This window comes from Corvus cornix, chromosome 3 (genome assembly GCF_000738735.6).
Source record: "Corvus cornix cornix isolate S_Up_H32 chromosome 3, ASM73873v5, whole genome shotgun sequence".
NCBI lineage: Eukaryota > Metazoa > Chordata > Aves > Passeriformes > Corvidae > Corvus > Corvus cornix.
The window spans coordinates 77,817,939-77,840,883 of record NC_047056.1 but is presented as its reverse complement, the minus strand read 5'-3'; the positions used below and the strand labels follow the sequence as shown (position 1 = coordinate 77,840,883).

The 22,945-nt window shown below is 44.2% G+C and overlaps 1 protein-coding gene across 7 annotated transcripts in view; it reads right to left on the bottom strand.

The window, feature by feature from the left end:
• BACH2 (BTB domain and CNC homolog 2) overlaps positions 1-22,718 on the bottom strand; it is a 187,790-nt gene extending 165,072 nt beyond the window's left edge. For 6 of the 7 annotated variants that reach the window (XM_039568570.1, XM_039568571.1, XM_039568568.1 and 3 more), the window contains exon 1: positions 22,339-22,718. The gene's annotated coding sequence lies outside the window, so the exon portion shown is untranslated. The remainder of the gene's footprint in view (positions 1-22,338) is intronic. The other variant, XM_039568569.1, reaches the window with a different exon arrangement.
• Between the last annotated feature and the right edge of the window lie 227 nt (positions 22,719-22,945).

Genomic DNA, 22,945 nt, shown 5'->3' with positions numbered 1-22,945 from the left:
AACACCCTATGGCAATCTGAGTCCATGCACAGTGACTCAGTGCAATTATTCTGAGTGTAACAATAAGTGGGCAGTCATGCGGATTTGCAACTTATTGGTTTAAGCATGAAATTAAACAAGCAAGAAAAATTAATGAAAACTATTCAATTTTAGACCAGACTGGGGACAAAATATGAGTAAGTATTATAAACATGACATAATCTCATTTAAGGAGACTGTGTAACACATAGGTTTTACAAATAGTTACAGACATTAATCTTGTTAAGTTTATTTCCAGAGTTTTATTCAGTAACAGGATTGATTGGTTGAAGAAACACAGGCTCAGACAAAAAACTAGCTGAAAGCTCTATTTTTGTCAGAGTGATGGATTCTTTTCTTAAGTAACTTGTTTTGTTGTCTTTTGTTCCAGGACTATAAACATTATTAGCAGTTCTCCAACTGGCAAGAGAGGCTGAGATGTTTTGTCTTCACCATTCTGGATTGCTTTTTGTTCTCTTACACAATCCAAGAGTTGGAAAGAGGCAACAATTTTGATTTCCCTTCCCTGTAAGATCACCTTTCTTTTGCTCACAACTGGGTCTTTCCACTGAAGCAGTGAGGATAGAACTGCTCCATGGCTCACCCTTGCTCTGGGAAGAGAAGGGTTGCAGATCCTGATAAGCAGAACTATTGCAACCTATGAGCTTACATATCTGACAACCAACATTACCATCCAGTTCCCTGTTGTTAATTTGCTTCCTATCATCACTGACTTCCCACAACCAAGCCTCTGCATGGCTTTCATGTGGCTGCAGTTATTTCTGTTTGCACCAAGAGGTCATTTCATATGTTGCTAGCAGAAGGGATACTGCTTTCTTCTGTGACTTCAGGCAGCTTTTAGGAAACAAAGATTTCCTGCCCCCTTTCCAACTAGAGGCAAAGGTCAGGGAGTCTAACAATGAAGCACAGTGTTGCAGCTCAATATTTTAGTGCTAAAAAATTTACCCACAAAAGCAGAGAGGACAATTGCTATATAAAACTCCATGCACAAATACATCCCATCCAAAACACATGTTTGTAGCCCAAGCAAGGATTTGTGCCCTCTAAAACAATGCTATTATGTATAGATTTTCTGGGAAAGATGGTGTTACTAAGCAAAGGTCCAACACTTTAAAAGTGGTATGTCTGGGGTTTTGTAAGAAATGAAAAGCACAATCCATGAGGTATGAACAAAACAAGATACCTTCCTTGCTGAACTCAATTGCTAATGGTCACGTTCACACTTTGCCTCCATGCTGTGACCTGTTCCAGACTATGCCATCCCCTTGACCTACTGAAAGCATTTACAGCCAAAGGGTGATTTCTTTAAATCAACATTATCTTCCACATCTCACTAACAAGTACTGATGTACCATTCTACCCCTATGATATTTCTTGTATTCAGGATCCAAGAGGAAACATATTGGAACATCTTTGCCATACATTTTTCAGAGCAGTATAATACTGCCCGGAGCACCAAGGCCTCACTACATATTTATGAGCTGTCAATTTTCAAACAACATCCTTCCCAGGCAAAGGAAATAATCACCAAAAACCCACAGTGAAAACTGTTTCATTATTTGGATCACAGCTTGTAAGCATGATCTTTGCTGTCCCATACAGGGAATGGCTGCTTTTGTGTTAACGTTCACTACAGCTCTTCTATTCCATTTGGAGGAGATGGGACCCTAAATCAGCACAGGTCAATGCGGCATCTCCCATCAACAGCTAGCCCTTTATCTATTTCACTGGATATTGGATAGTGGTCTGCTGGATGTAATACACTGATTTAATTTTGCTCATTTTCATTTCTGTAGAAGCTAAGTGTTCCCCACAGAGTAGTACTTTTTGTTTACATTTTTTACAAGACTCCCAAATGCATCATTCAGAGGAAATACTGTCAGTATAATAGTTTATACTGTACACAAGAAAATGCCTTCTCAGATCACACTCATAATCTACCTCACTATCAGCTTCAGGAAATAAAGCTACAGAAGCTTCAGGGCAAGGTGCAAAAAGACTAACACTAGTCAATCACAGGAAAAACTACCCCATCCTGTCTCTTCTGTTCCCCTTGCCATGCTGGAAACCAAGCTCTGAGGAGGATGCCTTTGCCCCAAAGCAGAGGGCTGTCAGCTAGCAACTTTTTCCAATAGCTTCTATCCTGGAATGCCTCACTCTTTTGGGTTACTCACCAGGATAGAGAAAAAGCTCATTCAAACCTCTAAGTCTTCCTCCATAAAAATGAAGCTGAGCCACTTTCTCTGCCCCAAACGTTCAGGCACACTTTCTTCTGCAGCCTCTGCGATGATCATCCAACCACTCACGCAGGTGACAGAACTCACCATTGAACGTGCTCATCACAGCACTTCCCAAACTAGTCAAGCATGGGATGGAATAAGGACATATGCAGAATAGAAATCCAGCTGCTTTTCCTGAATGGCTTCAAAGAAATTAAAATCCTCCATCTACTTGCTGACTTCCTGCATTTAAGACAATTAGTTAAATCAACACACATCTATCACTGTAAAAAGCAGGTGTGTTGTATCCAGGGTTTGGAGAAAGACAAAAAATATTTACTATGTAGATAGACTAGCTGTATGTGAACAAAACAAACTGGTATAGACTGAACTCACTCATGCATTAACAGCCAAGAAAAAAAGAAAACTTATGGTTGCCTCTTCAGCTGGGCAGAAGCAACAGGCAGGGCTTCTGACAGGTTGATTAGATGACTTTTTTTTTTACTACTCTGAGTAAGGAGACAGGCAGGAAAGGAAGTCTAAGTCCTACTTACAGAGAAGCAAAAGCATGCTCTTCTCATGCTCCAGTCCCTGGAGACCTATCGACTGATCTGCAGCACACTCTTATTTTTCAGTAGTCCTCCATCTCCCTGCTCTCGTTCTACAGAGACACTGGCTCATGCTCCAGCCCTCTGTCCCCACATTTCCTGCCCAGCCCCTCCACACCTTGGTCAAAGTTGCAGAGGAAATGACATGGATGGTTTCAGAGTGGCTGTGAAGCACCCAAGACTTATTCAGTCTTGGACCTGACAACCAGGAGTCCCTTCTCCAGCCCAGGTGAGCCACCACAGAGTAGTAGCATGGGTTCCCTGAACCACTGGAGGGCCTGACAGCCTCTGCTCCAGCACAGCATTCCTCTGCCCAAGGGAAATCATTTCCCCTACAGCGATTCACTGATTTACAGCTGGTTAGATACTACCCCCACCTCCTTGGTGAATGCAACATACACAAGCACATGGTCTGCAGCTGCAGGGACAAACCCCAGGGGAGACAGAGTGATTGATGTGCCATATACAGGCTGCCACCAGTTGAGAAAGCTCCCATCTGAAAGGATAAATTGCTTATCTTCAATGTCAGAAGTTCCTCACACTGTCTTAGAGGAAGGATCAGTCCCATGTCTAAGCCAAACCCCTCCCTATCCATAAAATTCACACAAATCCATAGAAGAAAAACTCCTTTCTCATGTGAGTACCAGCAACCATGTGCTTTTATGCGGTGTTTCTCCTTTTTTGAGGGCAGAGAAAGGTAGGTGAAGGGCAGTTCTTCCTATGGGCCAGTGTTTCAGTGTGGGACAGGTCTGCACTGCCATCACGGCAGCTGTAGTGACTGGGACCACCAGCCTGGTGTGCAGGGCGGCCGGCCTGGGCTGAAATTCTGACTCCCCCTGAGCAGCAAGTATTGTGGCCAGACTCCTGGTACCCAAATTAACCTCTTCTCGGTTAAGCCAAAAATTCCAGTATAAGGCTGCTCCCCATCATAACCAGATCCTGTTCATGAGGTGAGGATGACGGCTTTATGTGTTACAGGAATTGTTTTGTACCAAAGCAGAGAACAAAAGGAGGGATGGCAGGAATGGGACAGAAAAGCTACATGAGTGGTGGACTGCATCCTTGCAGCCAAGGAGAGACCGGCTGGTTGAGGGTAGATTCTCGCATCTCGGGAGAGACTACTGATGAGAATGCCAACAAGACAGAAATGTAGTAAAAAGCTAGGTCAGTGAGACTTCTAAATGCCAAGAGGCACAAAAAAACATATGCAGAAAAGCTCATTAATCATAAAATACCCTCCTGTGCCTTACATTGGGGATCCAAAATAAACACTGGAGTTTTAAACTCTTTTCAAGAAATTATACCAAATGACATGAATTCTGGATGTGTCCATGTTTGGGTTTCTAGGCAATAAGGCTTCAGTATAACTCTATTCCATGCCAGGTACTAGTTTTATAATGGAAGTCAGACCTCCTTGACATGTGATGGTGGGAGGTCTGAGATACTGCACATGACCAAATAAGCCTACTTCTCTGAAGCCACTGTGGGATTCCCCCCCACACTTATATGAGAAGCAGCTGCTTCTTTTTGCTGGTGGTGTTGGTGTGTTTTTAATGTAAATGCATTTCCCCTTCTCCAGAACACGGTCCCAGGGTATTGTGGCACCCTGACAGTAAGTCTTGCATGGCATCTTGCTTGAAAGGAAAAATGAATTTTTTTCCTGCAGAGAACTGAGGAGACCCCACAGCCAGGGTCCTCCCAGAGAAGAGGAGCAACACACTGCCAGAGGATAGCAGAGGCCAGGAGCTCAGAACTGACCTCAGATTTTCCAATCTTCTTACCTAATAACAATGCTACACTACCACAATACATCTCTTCAGGTTTGAGATGTAAAAACACGGTCCCTACAATTAGATGCTAAAGTAAGTTGCGGTGAATAATCTAAAAATTATGACCCAACTACATCAGATTTTTGGTAAACTGCTCAACAAGGACAGTTCAGGTCCAATTTTAAGGTACGACTGTCATATAAGGGTGCAAGAACAGTTTTCTCTCTCGCTTTTGCCATCAATGGAGACTCCATGTGGAAGGTCATTTTTGCTGAGGACCAAGTGACATTGCTGCAGACTAAGAAGAGTAAACAAAACTGGAGGATGGAGATCCTATTGTGTGTACGTGCAGCAACTCCAGCTCAACACGTGTCCATCCTCCTCTGTCTCCTTGACCTCCTCTACTGGAATTCACTGACCCCTTACTTTTACCACTTATGAGAAACACAGCTAAATGACTAAGTTTGAAATGTCTTTGAAGAAAGTTGTCTTTTTTCTTTTTTTTCTCTAACCTGAACATTTCATTGAGAAGGGTTTTACCAGATCACAGCATAGCTCAGGTTGGAAAAGACCTCTAAGATCATCAATTCCAAACACTAAACCAGCACTGAACAAGTCCAACACTAAATAATCATGCCCCCAAACGCCATAGATACATGTCTTTTAAATGCCTTAAGGGATAGAGCCCCCACTGCCCTGGGCAGCCTGTTCAATTCTTGATGACCCTTTCCATGAAGAAATTTTTCCAGTTATCCAATCTACACCTTCTCTGGTGCAATTTGAGGCCATTTCCTCTTGTTCTACTGCTTGTTACTTGGGAGAAGAGACTGACCCCCACCTCTCCACAATCTCCTTTCAAGTAGGTGTAAAGAGCAATAAGGTCCCTCCTGAGCCTCCAGGCTGAACAACTTCAGCTGCTCCTAAGATATGTATTTCAGACCAGCTTTGTTCACATCAGCCTTCTGCTGACACATTTCAACCCCCCAACCAAGCCCTTCTTGTTGTGAGGGTCCCAAAACCAAACACAGTATTCAAGGTGTGGCCTTACCAGTGCCAAGCACAGGGAGACAATCACTTCCCCAGACCTGCCATTAAAAGCTATTCTGATGCAGATGGATGCATAGTAAATGTTTGTAGAGAGGAGAGGGTAAGCCAGTAGCCTTGAGATGAAAACTTGGCAGTCCTCTGGAGAAGCCCCATGTGAATCCATACTTTCAGCTCAAGTTACCAGCTATAGATGACTGCAGAGCCATGAGATTTTGGCTTAGCCAAACAGGAATGCAGCTGCCCTACCTATTGCTTTACAGCAGCAGGTATGATGGTGACACAGTCTAACACAAGGCATGCCACAGTGCCACCAGAAGAGCAATGTGTGTGATGCTCTTCCCTCCAGCTGCTGCGTAAGGCACGGACCAGTGTCCTCCGACCAAAGAAGTGCAGTGCAAAGAGGTGGACAGGCTTTTCTTTCCTTGCTGGAAACCAATCAGAACAATAACCACCTCACAAAGGGCACCACAAAACTTAGCATGCTCATTGCTGATGTCTGCAGTGCCACAGTTCTGGCTCCTAGTGCCGTGTCCATTCGTATTTCAGATCGGGCAAGGGGAATACCCTCATTTTAGTGACTAATTCTGTTATCATAACAGGCATGTTCTCTGTTCACCGTAAGCCTCCTTTGTATCTGATGAGTGCATCTGGGAGGAAAGGGAGTAAAGGGAGGAAGATATTCTGCATTTATGTTTCCATTAATTCAGCATGAGAAACAGATCAAATGTTCATTTATTCCGCGTTCCAGGACACTTCTTCCAGACGCTATATATAGTTTCTCAGATACCAGCATCTCCCTCACCTACATATTCACACTAATCCATACAAAAATATGAGTCATTACACAAAGTTCCATCCAGAAGAGTAAGCCATTCATCCTTTGTGGGAGGAGAAGGAGAGGGGAAATTAAGAGCTGTTTCCAATTTAATTGGCAGACTTTACATTTTTGTTCTGCTTCCATTGGAAAGTGTGGTGCTAATTTTTCTGCCACAGCTTGCAACCATGGTGAGATCTCAATCTGCTTCATTTACATCTACCAGCAGGACTGCTAAAAAAATAAAATAAATCAGAACTGTATTTGCCATGCCTCTGGTCAGCATGCAAGTTCTATATGCTGAACTTCTGCTTGTGTTATTTCAGGGAGTCAAATGTTTTAAAGCTCCCTGAAACTGCTAAGCGCCTTTTTCAACTGCTCAAACCTTGGTGTGGTATTCTTGAGAGCACAATACCTTCTGAGCTCATTTTGAAAAAGAAAGAAAAGTACCATGGATTCACTCACAGTGCTCTGCAGCATACCCTTGACTTTAAGTTTTATACCATAAAGCACATTTATGCCCCACCCTGTCTTTTTACTGTACCTTCTAGTCAAAAACATGGTTTCCTGTAAGCAAGCAGCTCTTTTTTGGGCTAATTTTTAAGTGAGGTTACTTAGGAAGCAGCAAATTAGAACAGGTTTCTGTTCTGATAATTCCTACATTATCTACTTTGAAACAATTATGTCTTTCCCTTTCCAGTGTGACAGAGTACTGGACTTCGACTGTTTTCTCATTTTTACTCTTTGTATAATTCCTGATTTTTTTCTCAGATGTTTCTTGGCTTTGCATCTTTTTCTCTCTCATTTTCTAATCCAACAATTCCAGCCTGGCAGCTGCACATAACATTTATGACTATTTCAACTCAACCTCCCTCGTCTTGTTCCTTTTTGCAAACAGCCCTTAAATCACAGTCTTTGCCTCATGAGCAATTCAGGAGCCATTCCCACTGACTGTATTACCCGAGAGGTATGAGTGTTCCATTGGTGCAGGGACCATCCATCACCCTGCAGCGTTGAGTCGGGTTAATTCCACAGGCGTTGCTGAGCTCCCAGGACCATCAGCAAGGTAGCACTGAGCAGAAAATCCTCTGGCAGAGGACTGGAACCTTCTACTTGAGCTGCTTCTGGAGCTCCTGCAGTGCTCAAGGAGGGACATTTGGGACACCTATCTATACATGGATTTTGGCAAGAGGATTGTAGGATTACAAAGAACGGCAACCTGAAGTCCAAAGGAGATAATACACAAAAGACACCAAATCTGCAGCCTTTCTGCAGGAGATAAGCTAAAGCCACACTGCCATGGGATTTTCAGCACCTTTTTCCAAATTAAATTAATTTATTTCTGTGTGACTTTGGTAACGATTCACAGAGCTTGCTACGTCTTTGTGGAACATTAGATTTCCCTGCAGTTGCACCCTTTCAAAACATGTATCAAGCCTTAAGGCTTCTGCATCAACATACGTGGCTGTGTACAACAATTTCTAAAGTGTCAAACACACAGAAGAGAAATACTGTTGGGTCCTTCAGTAGCCACCTCAGTTGACAAGGAGACAGGATGTAGCACAAACATCAGAAAGACTGTTCTGCACCTCTGATACCTAATACCTACATTTGACAGTTCAGCTTGCTCAAGCTCCCCTGGAGCAGAGCATTTGGAGCTCCTGTCAACCAAGCTGATGCCAAATATTCCAGGCACCTTCATGGGAAAACCACATTTTTCTTCATAAAAAAAGAGGAGTACGTAAACTATATCCTGCTCCATGGCAGTACAGGACATGAAGAGAAAAAAAAAAGAAAAAAATAAAAAAAAGGAATCACAGGCACTAAAGCAGCACAATCTGCTAAGAAAGAAGAATGTTACAACCAGCAAGGTGTGCATGTGTATGTCTGCTCCCTTCCATTTCCACCTCCTTCCCAACCTAGCACGTGCAATTTTATCCAGTGTAGCCTGCTGGGCTATAGCATTCCATCTGAAATGTAAGGGAATATGAGCCACATGCAATACATTCAACAAATATTCAAGGCATTAAGAGGCACCTGAACAGTTCAGGAAAATTACAAGCCCTCAAGTAAAGACTTCAAAATTAAAAGGAAACAAATCTGTACTTGCAACTGTTAACACCAAGCTTCTTCGGGTACGGCTGCAAAAAAAAGGCAACTCATCTACAGAGAGAGTGTTTCCTCACAGACTCCAGGTATTTAAGCTTTCTATTTCATTTTAAGGCTCTCCAACAGTTTGTGTTAGGCATTTAAAACTTACAAGCCATAAAATTATTTAGTCTCAAAAAGTGATCTTTGAAAGGCAAAAATGCATACTCTTAGCTGATGAGTAATCAGGAAAAATTTCTTTTCTCTTTTAAAAATGAAGTTATGCTTGCCCTATAAAAATTACGGAAACTTTTAAAGGCAGAAGATGCCATGGAGGGGGAAAAAAAAAAAAAAAGAAAAAAGAAGAAATGCAACACTAGATAATTTTAAACACTTCGCATACCTAAAAAGGGCATATTAAACCACAGCCTTAGTCATAAACCTCCAGTAAGTGCAAAGACAAAGTACCGCGGGCGCGACATACAGCCGCTTGGCTGCCGGCGAGGAGCGGCTTCGAGTGCAAAACACACGCCAAAGGAAATGGGTGTCGTACCTCGCCTGCCTCCAGCATCTCCTCCTCCACCCCCACCTTCCCGACCACCTGTAGCACCCTCAGAGGAAGCAGACATGCTCCCACATACATTCCAGCTATGCTGTGCCAGCCGCACAGTACGCACGCAGCCAGCAGCACATGTGGGGAAGTACATGCATGGAGTACTGGCATCGGGTCTCTCTGCTATGATTAACCTCGTCTGCGGGCAAGCCGGAATTACTTTCTCATTTTTTAATTTAAAAAACAAACCAGAAAAGCAGCCCAAGGAGCAAAAGGGACCCCCTCCATCACATTCGTGCCCTTTCCCTTTCTCCCCCGCACGCACACCTACCCACACCTACATTGTGCTGGAAAAAGGCTGTAAGCATGGCATTACCACTATTGTGTCCTGGGTACAGGGAGCTGTGGTTTTGAGATTAAGCACCCAGTAAAGAAATTTTACCCTTTTGACCAGAATTTTCCATAAGCAATTGAACATTGGTTAGGAAAATAAAATAGAGAAATGTCTAAATTTCCTCTCATGCTCAGATGCGGCTATATGGTTGAGATCACTTCCCCGCGATGAGCTAAAATTAGGGCAAAAAGGACATACACCAAGTGCCTGAGAGAAGATGCCTGCAGAAGATGCCTGGCCATGGGGACCGTGCTACTGGGGACACTGGGAACTGGTGCCAGAGCAGCACCACCTGGTTTGGGGGCTCTCCTTGCAGGTGCCAGAAGGGCACCCTGAATCCACCAGCTTCAAATACACTGCTATAGGTATCTTTTCATCAGTGGTCAGTCTTAAAGGAGAAAAAAAAAAAAAGAAATCATGTGATATCACCGCTGCCCTGAAAAACCCAGCAGCCACAGAGAAAGAAGTTTTACCCCTGTAAACCCCAAAGAAGAAAGGAGCAGAAAAAAGATGCAGGGAAAGCAACTTGTTTTCCAAAGGTCCTCTGGAAACTCTTGGGGTGCTTTTCCTATTCTGCTGCAACGATCTTCTCTCTGAGCCATTTCACGTTTGCCAATACACTGGGGGAGGGACCCATGGGTGGGGAGGGAGTTAAAAATAAAAACAAACACTGAAAACTATTTGTAAACTGTTTCACCCCAGCGAACCCTTCAACTCGCGGTTTCTCTAACCGACTGCACAGCACACCTGCAGAGTGAGTCGGGGCAGGAGACACCCCTCCATAAATACCCGGGAGATCCCTCGCCTGGCTGCGCCTCCTTGGGCGCCTCTCTGTGTGGGATGATAGCACCGGCTGCCCATCTTCCTGGGAATGGCCTGAACTTTACAGTCAAGTAACAAATGGGAAGTGGGCAGGGGACAATACCAAATAAATATATATATATATATATTTCCTCAGAAAAAATATGCCCTGAATATAATTTCAGCTTTGCAACAGTCAACACTGCCCTTATCTGGGTTTCAACACATACAAGATCTCAGGCACCTAGTCATCTCTCCTTCACCCCACCATTTCTGACTAGCCAAAGAAAGCAGCTGTGCCAGGTGTTACCAAGTACAGCTGTAAATCCTGCAGTCTCCTCTGCCCCATCCAGGTGACCTGCAACCTGAAGTGCCAAATCTGGCAATTAAGCGATCCCCCAAACCCTGCAAAGTCCCATGAAAGCCAGATGCCCATCTCCTCCAGCATCAGTTCTGTGCTCCAGGTCTGTTGACCAACACTGACCACTGCACATCTGGAGCAAAATGCTAGGAGCAAAGACATTCCTCACAGTTCTGGTTTACTCATAGTCCAACAAAAGGGCACTAATTCTCACCTCTGGGTGGACTCCTACTTTAAAGAAACAAACAAAAAACCACCAAGCAAATCCCAAGCCACCTTCAGGCGGTGAATCAGGCATTGCTTGAGTCACGCATGTACAGCGTGAACCAAACTCAACTGAGAGCTGCACCACCGACCTCAGCTTTTGCTCTTTGCCTGCCCACCCCCGCCACCCCCACCTCCACCCCAAAACTAGCAAGCAGACAAGCTTGTTCACAATCCTCTGAAGGTTTAAATCAGAAATCTGCAAGCAATGCTAGTGTGGGCATCGACATCCTGTGTGTGGTGGGGAGTGCATTAACACTGCTGATGCTGGGAAATGTGCAAGTAACCAGGACGGGCAAATCCCAAAGGCTGGCACTCAAATAAGCATCCCCAGTATGGCTGTTTGTCCAAAGCTTAACCAAACTATCCAAACTTGCTGATGTGCAAAGTTAAGACTGGAAGGGAAAACCTTTCAGAAACCCTTATTCTTCACACTAGAACATAGCTACAGGATATTTTCAGTATTTACATGGAATGGAATTAGATTCTAGGAATCCAGTCTGGGAAAATGAAGTTCTTCTATCTTTTCCTCAAGACCAAATCATGTTTGTCTTATTTTGACAACAGCTGAGCACAACAGAGCTCTTCTATGGCCCCATCACACTGCAGACCCTACAACCAAAGGCTATTCTGTCCTCTCTGCCAGCTTTTGCATTGCTTGTTTACAGAACTGTGGCACTAGGAAAACCCTGAAACCACCTATACCAAAGGACAGTCAGAGAGAGGACAACTTCACTGCAAGAAACGGACTCCAAATCGTGGGGGAGGAAAACAGGCACTTGGGGAAGGAGACAGGAAAAGTGGGGGGGCAAGCAAACCACTTTTGGCATTCGTGTTTACCACTGCCACCTTGCCCCACCCCCCTGCACACCCTCTCCAGAGCACTCAAGTGTCATCTGCACTTCAAATTCCTTTGCTGCAGAGTGCAGTAGTCAGCCATTTCATGTTATTTTAGAGCAGACTGTAAAGACTTGGTCCTATAAAGTTCTCCTGTGACATTACTGACCTTGTTGCTCTTTATGCTACTCCAGTTTCCATAAGAAAGAAAAAAGTAGTTAAATTCTCAAGTGATTCAATCAAGTACTGTGTTCATCTTCAGAAATAACTGGCATCACTTTGAGATCAAAATATCTACCTCACTTCTATAGAAAGACTTTATAGCTTTAAGTTCTATATAGATAACACTTCAACAGCACAATAATTTTTTCTCTACCGAAACTAATCACGAAAAGCACCAGAAATATTTGTAGCAGGCAGCTAATACCAATTACTACTTTCCTTGCAAGCTATTTTGACTAAATTAGCCTTGATAGCATCACAATTTGTTGATGTAGGAAACAATAGAAATTAACAAGCCACAGCAGTCAGGGCAGGGAAAGAGAACCATGGAGGCAGCATTTACCCCTTGAAAATAGGATTTGCGAAGAAAAACTAGAAGCATTACACTGACTACATAACATGTGGGTTGCTGTACAACAGAACTTGTGCATTGCATTTGTAACCTTGTGTTTGGCTTTAGTAACTGCGGCTAGACAAAACAACTGGACTGTAGCTGTACAACACCACATGGCAGACCTCACTTTGATCTTAGAAAACAGTAAAATATTTCTAGAGAAAGTTTGGAGACGATCTAAGTGATACTCACAGCTTTTTAAGCTTGGAATTTGCTGGTTGGTGCATAAAGCATTACTCACTTTCTGAACAAAGTGGAAAGTTAACACAAATTGGCAGATGACTAACTGTCCAAGAAAGAGATTACTGAATGAATCACTGACTCTACTTTTAGTCTAATAATAAGACAAATGAAGAGGACCAAGAAGGGGAAAAAGACAAACAAATAAACTTCCTTGCAAGTGTTTAAATTCGCACTGCCCATGATTTTCCAGCTATGACAAACTATGCATAGATTTCATAATTTACCATGAGTTTTACATTGGGGTTAGCTTACTGACATGCCTCATGATTATTTCACACCATCACTTAATTTGGATTTCTGTAAGAACTCTGCTCCACACTTTCCCTTGATACACATTTAATAAATCACAGGAACAAATTAAGGGTTGGAAATGAAGTTAAATTGCCGAGTTGAGTCACAAGCACTTGGCAGGGTACAGATTCCACACACAGAAGTACCTCAGGCACAGCAGATACCTGAAGCTGACCTGAAGCTGACCTGAAGCAGAATTTAGGTTTCCCAGAAGAAGAAGGACCTTCAAAGTTTCCTGACATTTTCATCTTTACTACTCAGGTTCTGGTGAAAAGTTTGCCTAATGCACAACCAGCATTCAGCTTTGCAGAAAATGACCCCAGGTGCTGCTCAAGAACAAAGGAAAGGGGCAGCAGTGCCGTCCCCCTCCCAAACAACAGCCATCCAGCTCTAGCAGCCTGGTGGAGTGAAGCTACAGACAGCAAATCTAGGAGATCTGTGTTTGCCCTCAGCAACCTGCCCACCCACTGCTCCCCCTGTCTTTCCCACATTAGCTCTGCTGCTCTTTGGACCTGTGGTCTTACTCATCAAATTGCCTATGAAAATTAGCCAGGGTAAATTGATGTGTACTAGGTTGAAAGGCTGAATCAGCTCAGCAAAGCACAAGCACATGGCCAAGCAGGACCTCTTACTCTCACCCAGTGGCACAAGGCACTACCAGCTCCTAATTTCACCCTCTTGTTTTGAAGGATGAAGTTAGACTCCCTCCCTCACCTGAGTAAATTCAAGTCACTCGGGTCATCTGCTGAACTTGTTACTCAGCATTGCTTGCCATCATCCCCAGAGTGATAAAAGGTTGTGAGAAGACCCAAGGGTTTTGGATTGCAGCCACATGGTTCAGAAAATTCTCCACAGTCACCAGGTTTGCTCATCTCCTCCTATGCAACAGATTTAAAATTCTCAAGAGCTCATCACATCTGGGAGATCGGTGACATGACCATGTTGCATGAGGTCAGAAGCCAGAATCAGGTAGGAATTAGAATAGTTATAGAATCACAGAATAGTTTGGGTTGGAACGACCTTCTGGATTATCTAGTTCCAAACCCCCTGTCATGGGCAGGGATGCCTTCCAGTGGACCAGGTTGCTCTAAGTTCCATCCAATTTGGCCTTGAATACTTCCAGATTTGGGGTATCCACAGCTTCTCTGGGCAACCTGTTCCAGTGCCTCACCATCCTCACAGTAAAGAATTTCTTTCCAATATCTAATTTAAACCTACCCTCTTTCAGTTATTTGAACATTTGCAGGAGATAGTACTTCTGCATTTTGTTAACATTGAAGACTCAATCAAATGAGTTCTGCTTTCCTCTAACTTTTTTTCAATTGTCCGTTGCAGACACAAGATGGAAATATATATCCCAAACCTGTCATGCCCTGGGAAGCAAGTTCCTACTGCCAAGCTATAGGGTAGGCTAGGCACAGGCTGCTACTGGTTTTCTGCAGAGCCACACATTGCCGGAGGAAGACAAGAACAATCTCCAGGAGATGGGGCCTGGTGCAGTGATGGTCAGTGCACTTTGGGGACCAGATGTCCCATGGCCAGCTCTAAGTCTTTTAACAAGCTGTAGTTTAATTTGATGCATTATCCAGGTTCTTGACAGACTCCACAGCAAACTTAACATGCACAGAACTAACCCTACACATCGGCTGACTAATTTCCTGCCAATTTAATTCTCAGGGCTGGCCCACTGTGGGAAGAGACAGGTGCCAGGGCAAGCAAAGGCAAGGAGGAGATGCTGAGCAGAATCACAGTCCCAAATTTCAGCAGCAACACTGTCAGCTGCCCTTCACAGGTCCAGCCTTCAGTGATTTTGGACACAAATCCCATTTCAGAGTCAGCAGAGCTCAAAACATCAATGAGGTTTAGACGCATTATTCATTTGCCATGATCCAACCTTCACGACACTTCTGTCGGCATGATTTTCTAAAGACAAGTCAGAATCAGAGTGCTGGACCTATGCCCTCTTGAACTCTGAATGACCACTGACATCTTATTTTGCAGTCTTTACCAACTACTCTTCTGTGAACTTCAAGAAGAATTGTCCCTAAAATCCTTTAAGTTGGAATTTGGCCTTTTATGCTATATCCATCTGAAAATAATAAAACCTGTCTTATTGTTGCCATGTAACAAACAATTGGATTTCCACATGTTGCAAAGTTTTATTTCCACAGGCTTCTGTGCCTCTATTTTCAGTGTACCTCTCCCAGTAAGAGGCTACAAGACAAAGATTCTCCATCACAGTCTGGTGACACAAGAAACTGACAAACACATCCAAGGTATTTCAGCACAACCCAAACCAACTACATAAATATATTTAAATATTTAGTGGTAAAAGATGCCTGCTGACAATGAGGGAGCTGGGATGAGTCTAGATTTTGAGAATCTGCCCCTGAACAGATTTTTTAAAAAGCACACTCTGCTTTTAGAACAGAATAAGAAGAAACAAAGAACCATCACATCCTTACAAGGAATAACTTACTAGTATAAATATTGCAACAACAGAGAAAGTAATCATGGAGGCTTCATAAATGTGGGAATTTTCACTCTAACAGCAAAGAAAATACTAGCTCTGCCTCATGTATAGTCTTTAAACCTTGTAACAACACAGGCCACTTGAAAACAAATAGCAACACCAAATATTAATGCAGCAGATCAGGAGACACTGACTGGACTACCATTAAAGGTACTACACCTTGAACAAAAGAATTAAAATTTGATATACTGTAACACCATGAAGGGCATGATCTGCTTACATGGAAACAAAATAACCTTGCATTCTACAAGGCACACCTTCAAAAAAAAAAAAAAAAGCAGGATGTGCTAGAGGTTGCTTCACTGCACTGAACACAGCGCAGAATCTTTACAAAAAGATAAAAGGATTTGAAAACTATTACTTTTTAAGAGAGAGAGAAATAAAATAATTTAAAAGATCACTTTCTGATTTGCACTTTTTTCAGTATCACTTTCAGTACTGGAAGATGTGCGCTTCCTTCCAGGTAGCGACAGACACATCCTACCGTTGTCAGTTATGTTTCAACTCCTATTTTCTGTTTACTTTCCTCTCCAGATCCCCTGACCCCCAGCTGAAACAGCAATACAGGTCACTCAGCAGTCTTACTGTCCCTCTCTTTACCAGATTGGAAAAGAGGTAGAGAACAGCAGCTCAGCAAGAAGAGGTAGTGTGCCAAGTCTTCCCCCACTCGACATAAATACATTATATTTTCCAGATGTGCATCTCTGACATCGAGGCTAAGCAATACTCTACGGTGAAATGCAAAATGCTGAGAAGGAGACAGGAGAGGGGAAGACTTTCGCACTGCAAGCAGTGGTATAAGTAGGTTTTCTTTGGATGGTACAAGATCACAGCAAATCACTAAATCTTCCGTAAGTTTAAAAAAAAAAAAAAATCTCAAAGTAATATTTTCCAACCTTTCACTAAGAGTAGGGGCCAAAACCACACGTTTTAAAGGTCTTCCACAGTTTTATTATTAGAAGTAGAAACCCTACTGATACTGATGAGTCATTTGTATTGGCGGAAACCAAGAACACCCATTTTCTTCATGTGTTATAAAGCTCTCAGTGTGGTTTTCTATTCATTACTGGTCAAAGTAGTTGACTAAAAACAAAACAAGTGACAAGAACTCACCTTGTTATTAAACCCTGCTCTACAGCAGCTGATTTTATTTATCACACTTTCAAAGACCGCTTATTTTTCACCCTATTCCACAAGAAGAAGAAAAATACACAAAAGACAGCTACAAATCTAAACTCCCTGACAGTAAATCCTGAACTGCAGATGGCTAATTCACTCCACTTCTGCAAAGGCTTTTGTGATCAGCTAAGAAAGAAAGAAGAAAGGAAAAAAAACCAACCCACAACAAGAAGATCAGTTAAAAATCATCAGTCAGCAGCAGCTATCATTTTAGGATCCTTATGAGTAATCAGAATAGAGTCTGTAAATAAAGAAGCAGTTGTACAAGAGCGTGAGCAGATGAAGGAATCCTTTCATGCTAGCAGCCAGTGATACTGCCACACAGGAGGTAAAAACCAGACTAAGAAATAGCAAAATTCTGAAAATTAAACACAGGTAAACCAGGTTTTTTAAAGTTTAATCAGAATTCCTTGCTGGCTTTAAAGAAGATTTCTACCATAAAAAGGGGTGGAGAGTAGGAGACTCCACAGCACAGCCTGCATTTGGAAAGGGAAAACACAATTCATAGGCTAGACTTGCCATACCCAAATTTAGAAAGATACTCAGGGGGATTTTTTGGTAACATCCCAGTCACAAAAAACCCCAACCAACCAACCCCAAAGTAAACCAAAAAAAAAAAAAAAAAGAAAGAAAGAAAGACAAAAAGTAAACCCCAGAGGTTTAGCCTGCTGAACATCAGTAGCGCCAGAATGCACTTGGAGCGCAACCTCTGCAGCGGCACAATGAACTTCCACTTTACCCTCTGCACCTAGAGGAATGGCAGCCTGGCAAAATGACAGTGTGTTTTGATGTTGCTGGGGAAGAAAACCACAGCAAAGCAGTGACCGGAGAACCGAAAATAACCTTTGAACAGCGGCTCGGCACTGCCGGTCTCTGCCCGCGCCTCCTATTGTGGATAGTTTATAGCCAGGGTAGCTCCAAGCTGCACCAGACACGTGAGTCAGCAAGAGCGGCACGTAAGAAACTGCTGACATGTTCAATTGCTCTCACACACACCGAACACACCTACCCACTAAATAAAAAACAGCCTGCATGCAAATCGGGGTGAAGGAACACCTCCACACCTACAGTTCCTGTTTTCCTAGTTCAGGTTTAAATTTTAAAGCGATCAGTAAAGAAAGAAGGAAAAAAAAAAAAAAAAAAAAAAAGAAAAAAAAACCCTCAGTGAATGTCAGCTATAATAAGTAGCTGTGATTAAGTCTCAAGGGTCATTTTGTTTATTTAAGCTGCTTTTCCTCTTTTCAAAAAACAAAATTGCTGCTCCACAGCCCAGAAGCCCTGTGTGGTGACAGGCAGCAAACAGTTCCTGTTTTTCTTAGTGGGGAGACTCCTCTTGAACCTGTGCACCAAACCCCATCTACCCATCACAGCCCAGCTGATTGTTTTCAACACTCAGGAAAAAAGGAAAAAAAAAAAAAAGAAAAAAAAAGACAAAAAGGGAAAAAAAAAAAGCTTCAGGCTTCTATTTCAATACCTTCTAGGGATGAACTGGAAATTCCCATGTCTTTTGTTCCTAATAGCTTTTCAAACATCTTGTTCAGTTGAGATAGCAGAGACAGTTGTATGCAAATGATAGGTCTTAGGAATAAATCTGGGAGGATCTGACCATCTTAGGTCACCTTTCAAACTAAAAAGAAGAAAAAGGCATAGCTCAGGTCCCCGTGCCTCTTGCCCCTGCGACCACCACCTCCTCCTTCTCCATTTCCTTTGAGGCACTGAATCCGAAATGCCCCAGCCGTCTCCGAGGGCAGGTTTCTACCAGCAGGTGTAAATAGCAAAGGGGGAGCAGACACGGAAGTCAGGGAGGGCCGAGAGGTTACACACAGAGGGGCTGCATGCCTGGCGGCCCCCTCACCCACACAGGAGCTGCAGTTCAGCCCCCACTGTACTAGGAGCTTTTACAGACAGTCTTTTTCAAGCTAAACGGGACCCATCTTTTGATCTGCTGAGATGCCAGTGCAGCACAGGTGGTGTTCTTCAGATTGTTGCTGTGGCTCCTTCTGCAGAAAGATCAATACAATCGAGCAGAGGAGTCTTCTGAGCCCAATTTTTGACAGATCAAAGTTCTGCCACACATGTAAACTTTTAGCATAAGGGTTTTCCTGAACTTATTCCCTTGTTCCTTTTTATTTGCCTGTTCTGAACACGTGGTTGCTCTTTGATCATTAGTTCTAGTAACTTAGAAGCTGCAAGTCCATCACTGGTCATAGAGGCATTTGTGTACATTCCTTTGCTTGCCTGCTTTAAAATTGTAATTCATAGTCTAAGAGCGGCATAGTATGCAGTGCTCTTTTCAATCCACTACAAAGATGTTTCTGCCTATCTGAAAAGCAAGAAGAGCACATTGCAACTCAGCTGGCTATATTCATACATTTTACATCTTCTTGATGCAAGCTTCAAATAAATGTAATATTCAGACAGCTGCCAAGGTTAGTATCTTTTGGCTGAATTTAAAGGAATGATGATCATTTTTTTTAACAACCTGAATGAGTACTTTGAGCACTATTCCGGAAATCCTGCAGGAGTTACTGGGAGTAGAACTCTACTACCCATTCATCTACCACATCAAAATCATTTGGGCACCTACTCAAATATCAATAAAAAACTGCAGTATCAGAACAACACTCTCTACACATTCTCTTAAAGCATCTATAGTCCACAGGAACACTGAAAGCAGCAGGACTAACTCAGATTTAGAGAAAGCGTGAAGTTTAAATCTGAATTTTCTTCAACTCATCAATGGAATGATTAGTGTATTTCCCCTAACAGCTCAACTCAGAAAATGATGATATACAACTATCACACCCAAAATGAGCTGAGCTGAAAATTCAGACCCGAAGATGAAAGACAAAAGCATGCATGCCTTCAAATCTAAGTCAGACCTGTTCAACGCTACAGGTATGTTCTTAGTGTAAACTAAGAAGCCATTGAGAAAGTCTTCCTTTGAGTAAAAAGGCACATACATTTTGATTTGAATGTATAAAACATGTTCATACCACCTAAATTAAAACCCCAAGAGACTCCTCACGTCACACAGAAAATGCTATTCAATTTTACCAACTGTTTATTACGTAAAAATGTGATTACAACTGAAAAGATTACTTCACATATATTAATGTTACACATATAATTTTTCAGCATAGTACCATAAACCTCTCTTCACTATGGTCTGAGAGGTCTCCTCTTTATCTGTGCATATGTGAAGCCCTACCCATGAAGGGTCATTGTATGCCTGTGTGCGTCACAGGCACAAAATGACAAAACATCTATTTCTATTCTTAAAGAAAAAAAAACACTTGATTTTTTTCCATAACACCTTTTTTTTCAGAAAACATGAAAGAAAATAACTAATTGGCAACCATACTGCAGCCTTATTAAGAAAAACAGCTATGGCACTTCAGAACTGAAAAATCAAGCAACAAAAGTTTTAAAATAAGCAAAGGCAAGCAACTTCAGCCACATATTCCACACTACACATCATCTCTACAGGGCTTTATTTTCAGGTCTCTTTGTCTATTATTATGCACTTGTAGAAAGAGATTTGTGAGATTTTATTATTTCAAATGAGTATCTGAAGACTTTTACAATGTCAAAGATTTACCAAAATCTCCTCATAAACTCGGTTTTATGCCTAACTTTCCTTCCTGCCCAGCACAGAAGAGCAAACAGCCAATGTTTTGCTGCAAAATGAATGACTGAAAGGCAAGAGGAAAAGAGAGGAAGGCATCCCACCTGCATCACCAGAGCAATCTGCCAGCATGCACATTACCACCAACAGATGTTCCAGATGTACCTCTGGGTCAGAAAAAGACTAGGAATACCTGTCCTAGCACTGCTTCCCAGTGTGAGATACCTCAGCATAAACAACTGCTGTTGATTAACAACTCAGGATCTGTCGGCATGTGCATTAGTCATGTATTTGCTGCCTGCATCTTCCCCATCTACTCTCCACAATGGTAAAAGTTCAAAAAAATTTTAGCTGTTTAACCTCAAGTTTCCCAGCAGAGTTGCCCAGGATTGCCCAGAAATGCACACTCTGCTTCTGTGGAACATTTCTACAAAAGATACCTAAATATCTTGAGAACCACCCTACCTGCAAAATCACTAGGGACCTTTCTTGTCCACTTGACAGCTGTGTACTGGCATACATCTGTTTGAGTGGTTCGCCCAGCGTTACAGAGGAAACTAACAAGAAAACTAGACCTATGATCCTGATTTTTCAGTTCTCTACTTTTCCAATTAGTCACGGCTTCCTTCCATTCCTTGCAGAGCACCTTCAGAACAGCCTTTGAAGCTGGAGGGTCAAACGCGAAAAGCGATGCTGAAAACACAGGTTCAGTACACTGCAGGGAAGCACGACGCCGATCCATTTTGCTGCACAGCTGCCCAGATCCCAGTGACAGGGGGCAAGCGGGTGGACACAAAAGCCAACAAGGCTTTTAAAAGAGCAAGCCCACATGAGAGGTGGAATTTTATTTCTACTTGTCAGATGTAAAGCTCCTAGAACAGTGGTTTAAAGCTGTTGTCTATGGGGCTGTTGCAGCAAAAGTCTAATACACCACCTTATCGTTTTATTCTACCCATCTCATCTCAGCAATTACCTCAAAATTCAGTATTTACACACCTGAAAAAGTCAATTTACCCAAGCATCACCACCCTCCCCAAACTGCAGAGCATTCCACCAGCTACAGCAGAATCTCAGACAATTCCCAGCTCAAAAAAACCCCAACTTGTTTTCAGCTCGAGCCTCAGAAGAAAAAATTAAAATATGCACAAGTTTAGCGACAGTTCCAAAGTCTCTGAAAACGGGCTTTCATCACGAAAACACTGACACACGGCTTCAACTAGAGCAAACAGGAACGCTGTAATTTCCCAATCTTTCCAACATCTTAAGGAGTATTTTTAATCAGACGTCGTCCCTGCCTCACGTTTATTATTAAAGACTGAAACACGGGGTTTACTCCGGAGCCTCCGGGGCTTCAATAACAAGGGCACAATGATCTCACTGCAACTGAAGCGATTTAAGCAAGACACCCGCTGCATGACCAAAATAGCCCGCTCCACAAAAGGAGAGGCACGGTTTCACACTTAGCCTCTTTCATGACAGCCAGCGTCTCCGCGGCGCGCTGCCTTGCCCGCACGCTGCGCCTTAACGATCCCAGAAACTGTTACCGGAGTTCGCATCCCGAACCGAACCGACGGCACCAGGGGCACCGGGAGGCACGGCGGGACGCGCTGCCCGCCTGCCCCGGGAGGCTGCAGGTGGCCGCGGCGGGGCCGGGCAAGGCGCGGGGCCGGCGCTTGGCGGAGGGGCTGCCCGGGGCTCCCGGCCGTGCGGAGCGGCGCGGAGGGGAGCGGAGGGGAGCGGGAGAGCGCGCACGGACACACGCGCACTTGGGCGCCCGCCGAACACTCCCCGTTACGCAACGTGCGTATTTCCCACTTTAAGGAATAAGCACTAAGCGCGCCTGCACAGCCCGCGGAGCTCCGGGGGCGGGGGTGCAGCCCCCCGCCTGACCCCGCGCAACAGCTGCTGTTCCTGAGAGGAGGAGGAGGAGGAGGAGGAGAAGGAGGGGAGAAACCACGCTGCCCCCGCCCGGCCAGCCTCCCCCCAAACTTCGCCCCCCCCGCCCGTTCCCCTTCCCCAGCGGGGCTGCCGAGCCGCGGAACAGGCGCACTCACCTCGCCTCCGCGCAACTTTCGGGGGTCGCCCCTCTCGCTGCAGCCTGGGCGGGAGGTGGGGGAGGCAATGGGGCGGGGTGGAGTGGGCCCGGGGCTGGGGGGCTGTTACGGCTGAGGAGGTTTGGGGAAGGGGAAGGTTGCTCTTGTTGTTGCTGCTGCTGTTGTTTCGGAAATTCTTATTAGTATTTCTCTGCGGTCAGAAACCTGCACCCTCCCCCCCCCAAATGAAAAAAAAAAAACCCGACCCAGGCGATCATCACATGGCGATTGCTTTGAACCAGCTGTTTCCAGAGCCAAAGTCTTGCGGAGAAAAATAAAGGGGGAAGGGAGGGAAGGAGGGGAGGGCTGGCAGGGGGGCCGGAGGAGGAGAGAAAGCCGCAGCGGAGGGAGGGCGGGTGGAGGGAGGCGGGCGGCGGGGGGAGGGGGAGCAGCACCGCGGCGGCTGTGTCGCTGCCGGAGCGGCACCCGGGGCCGGCGGCGGTGGCAGCCCGACCGGTGGAGGCGGAGGAGAGAAGGCGGCGCTGCTGTGCTGCTGCTGCCGCGGCCGCTGCTGCTGCCCGGCTCTGCCGCCCGCCCGCCGCCGCCTCCCGCGCCCTGGCCCAGCGCC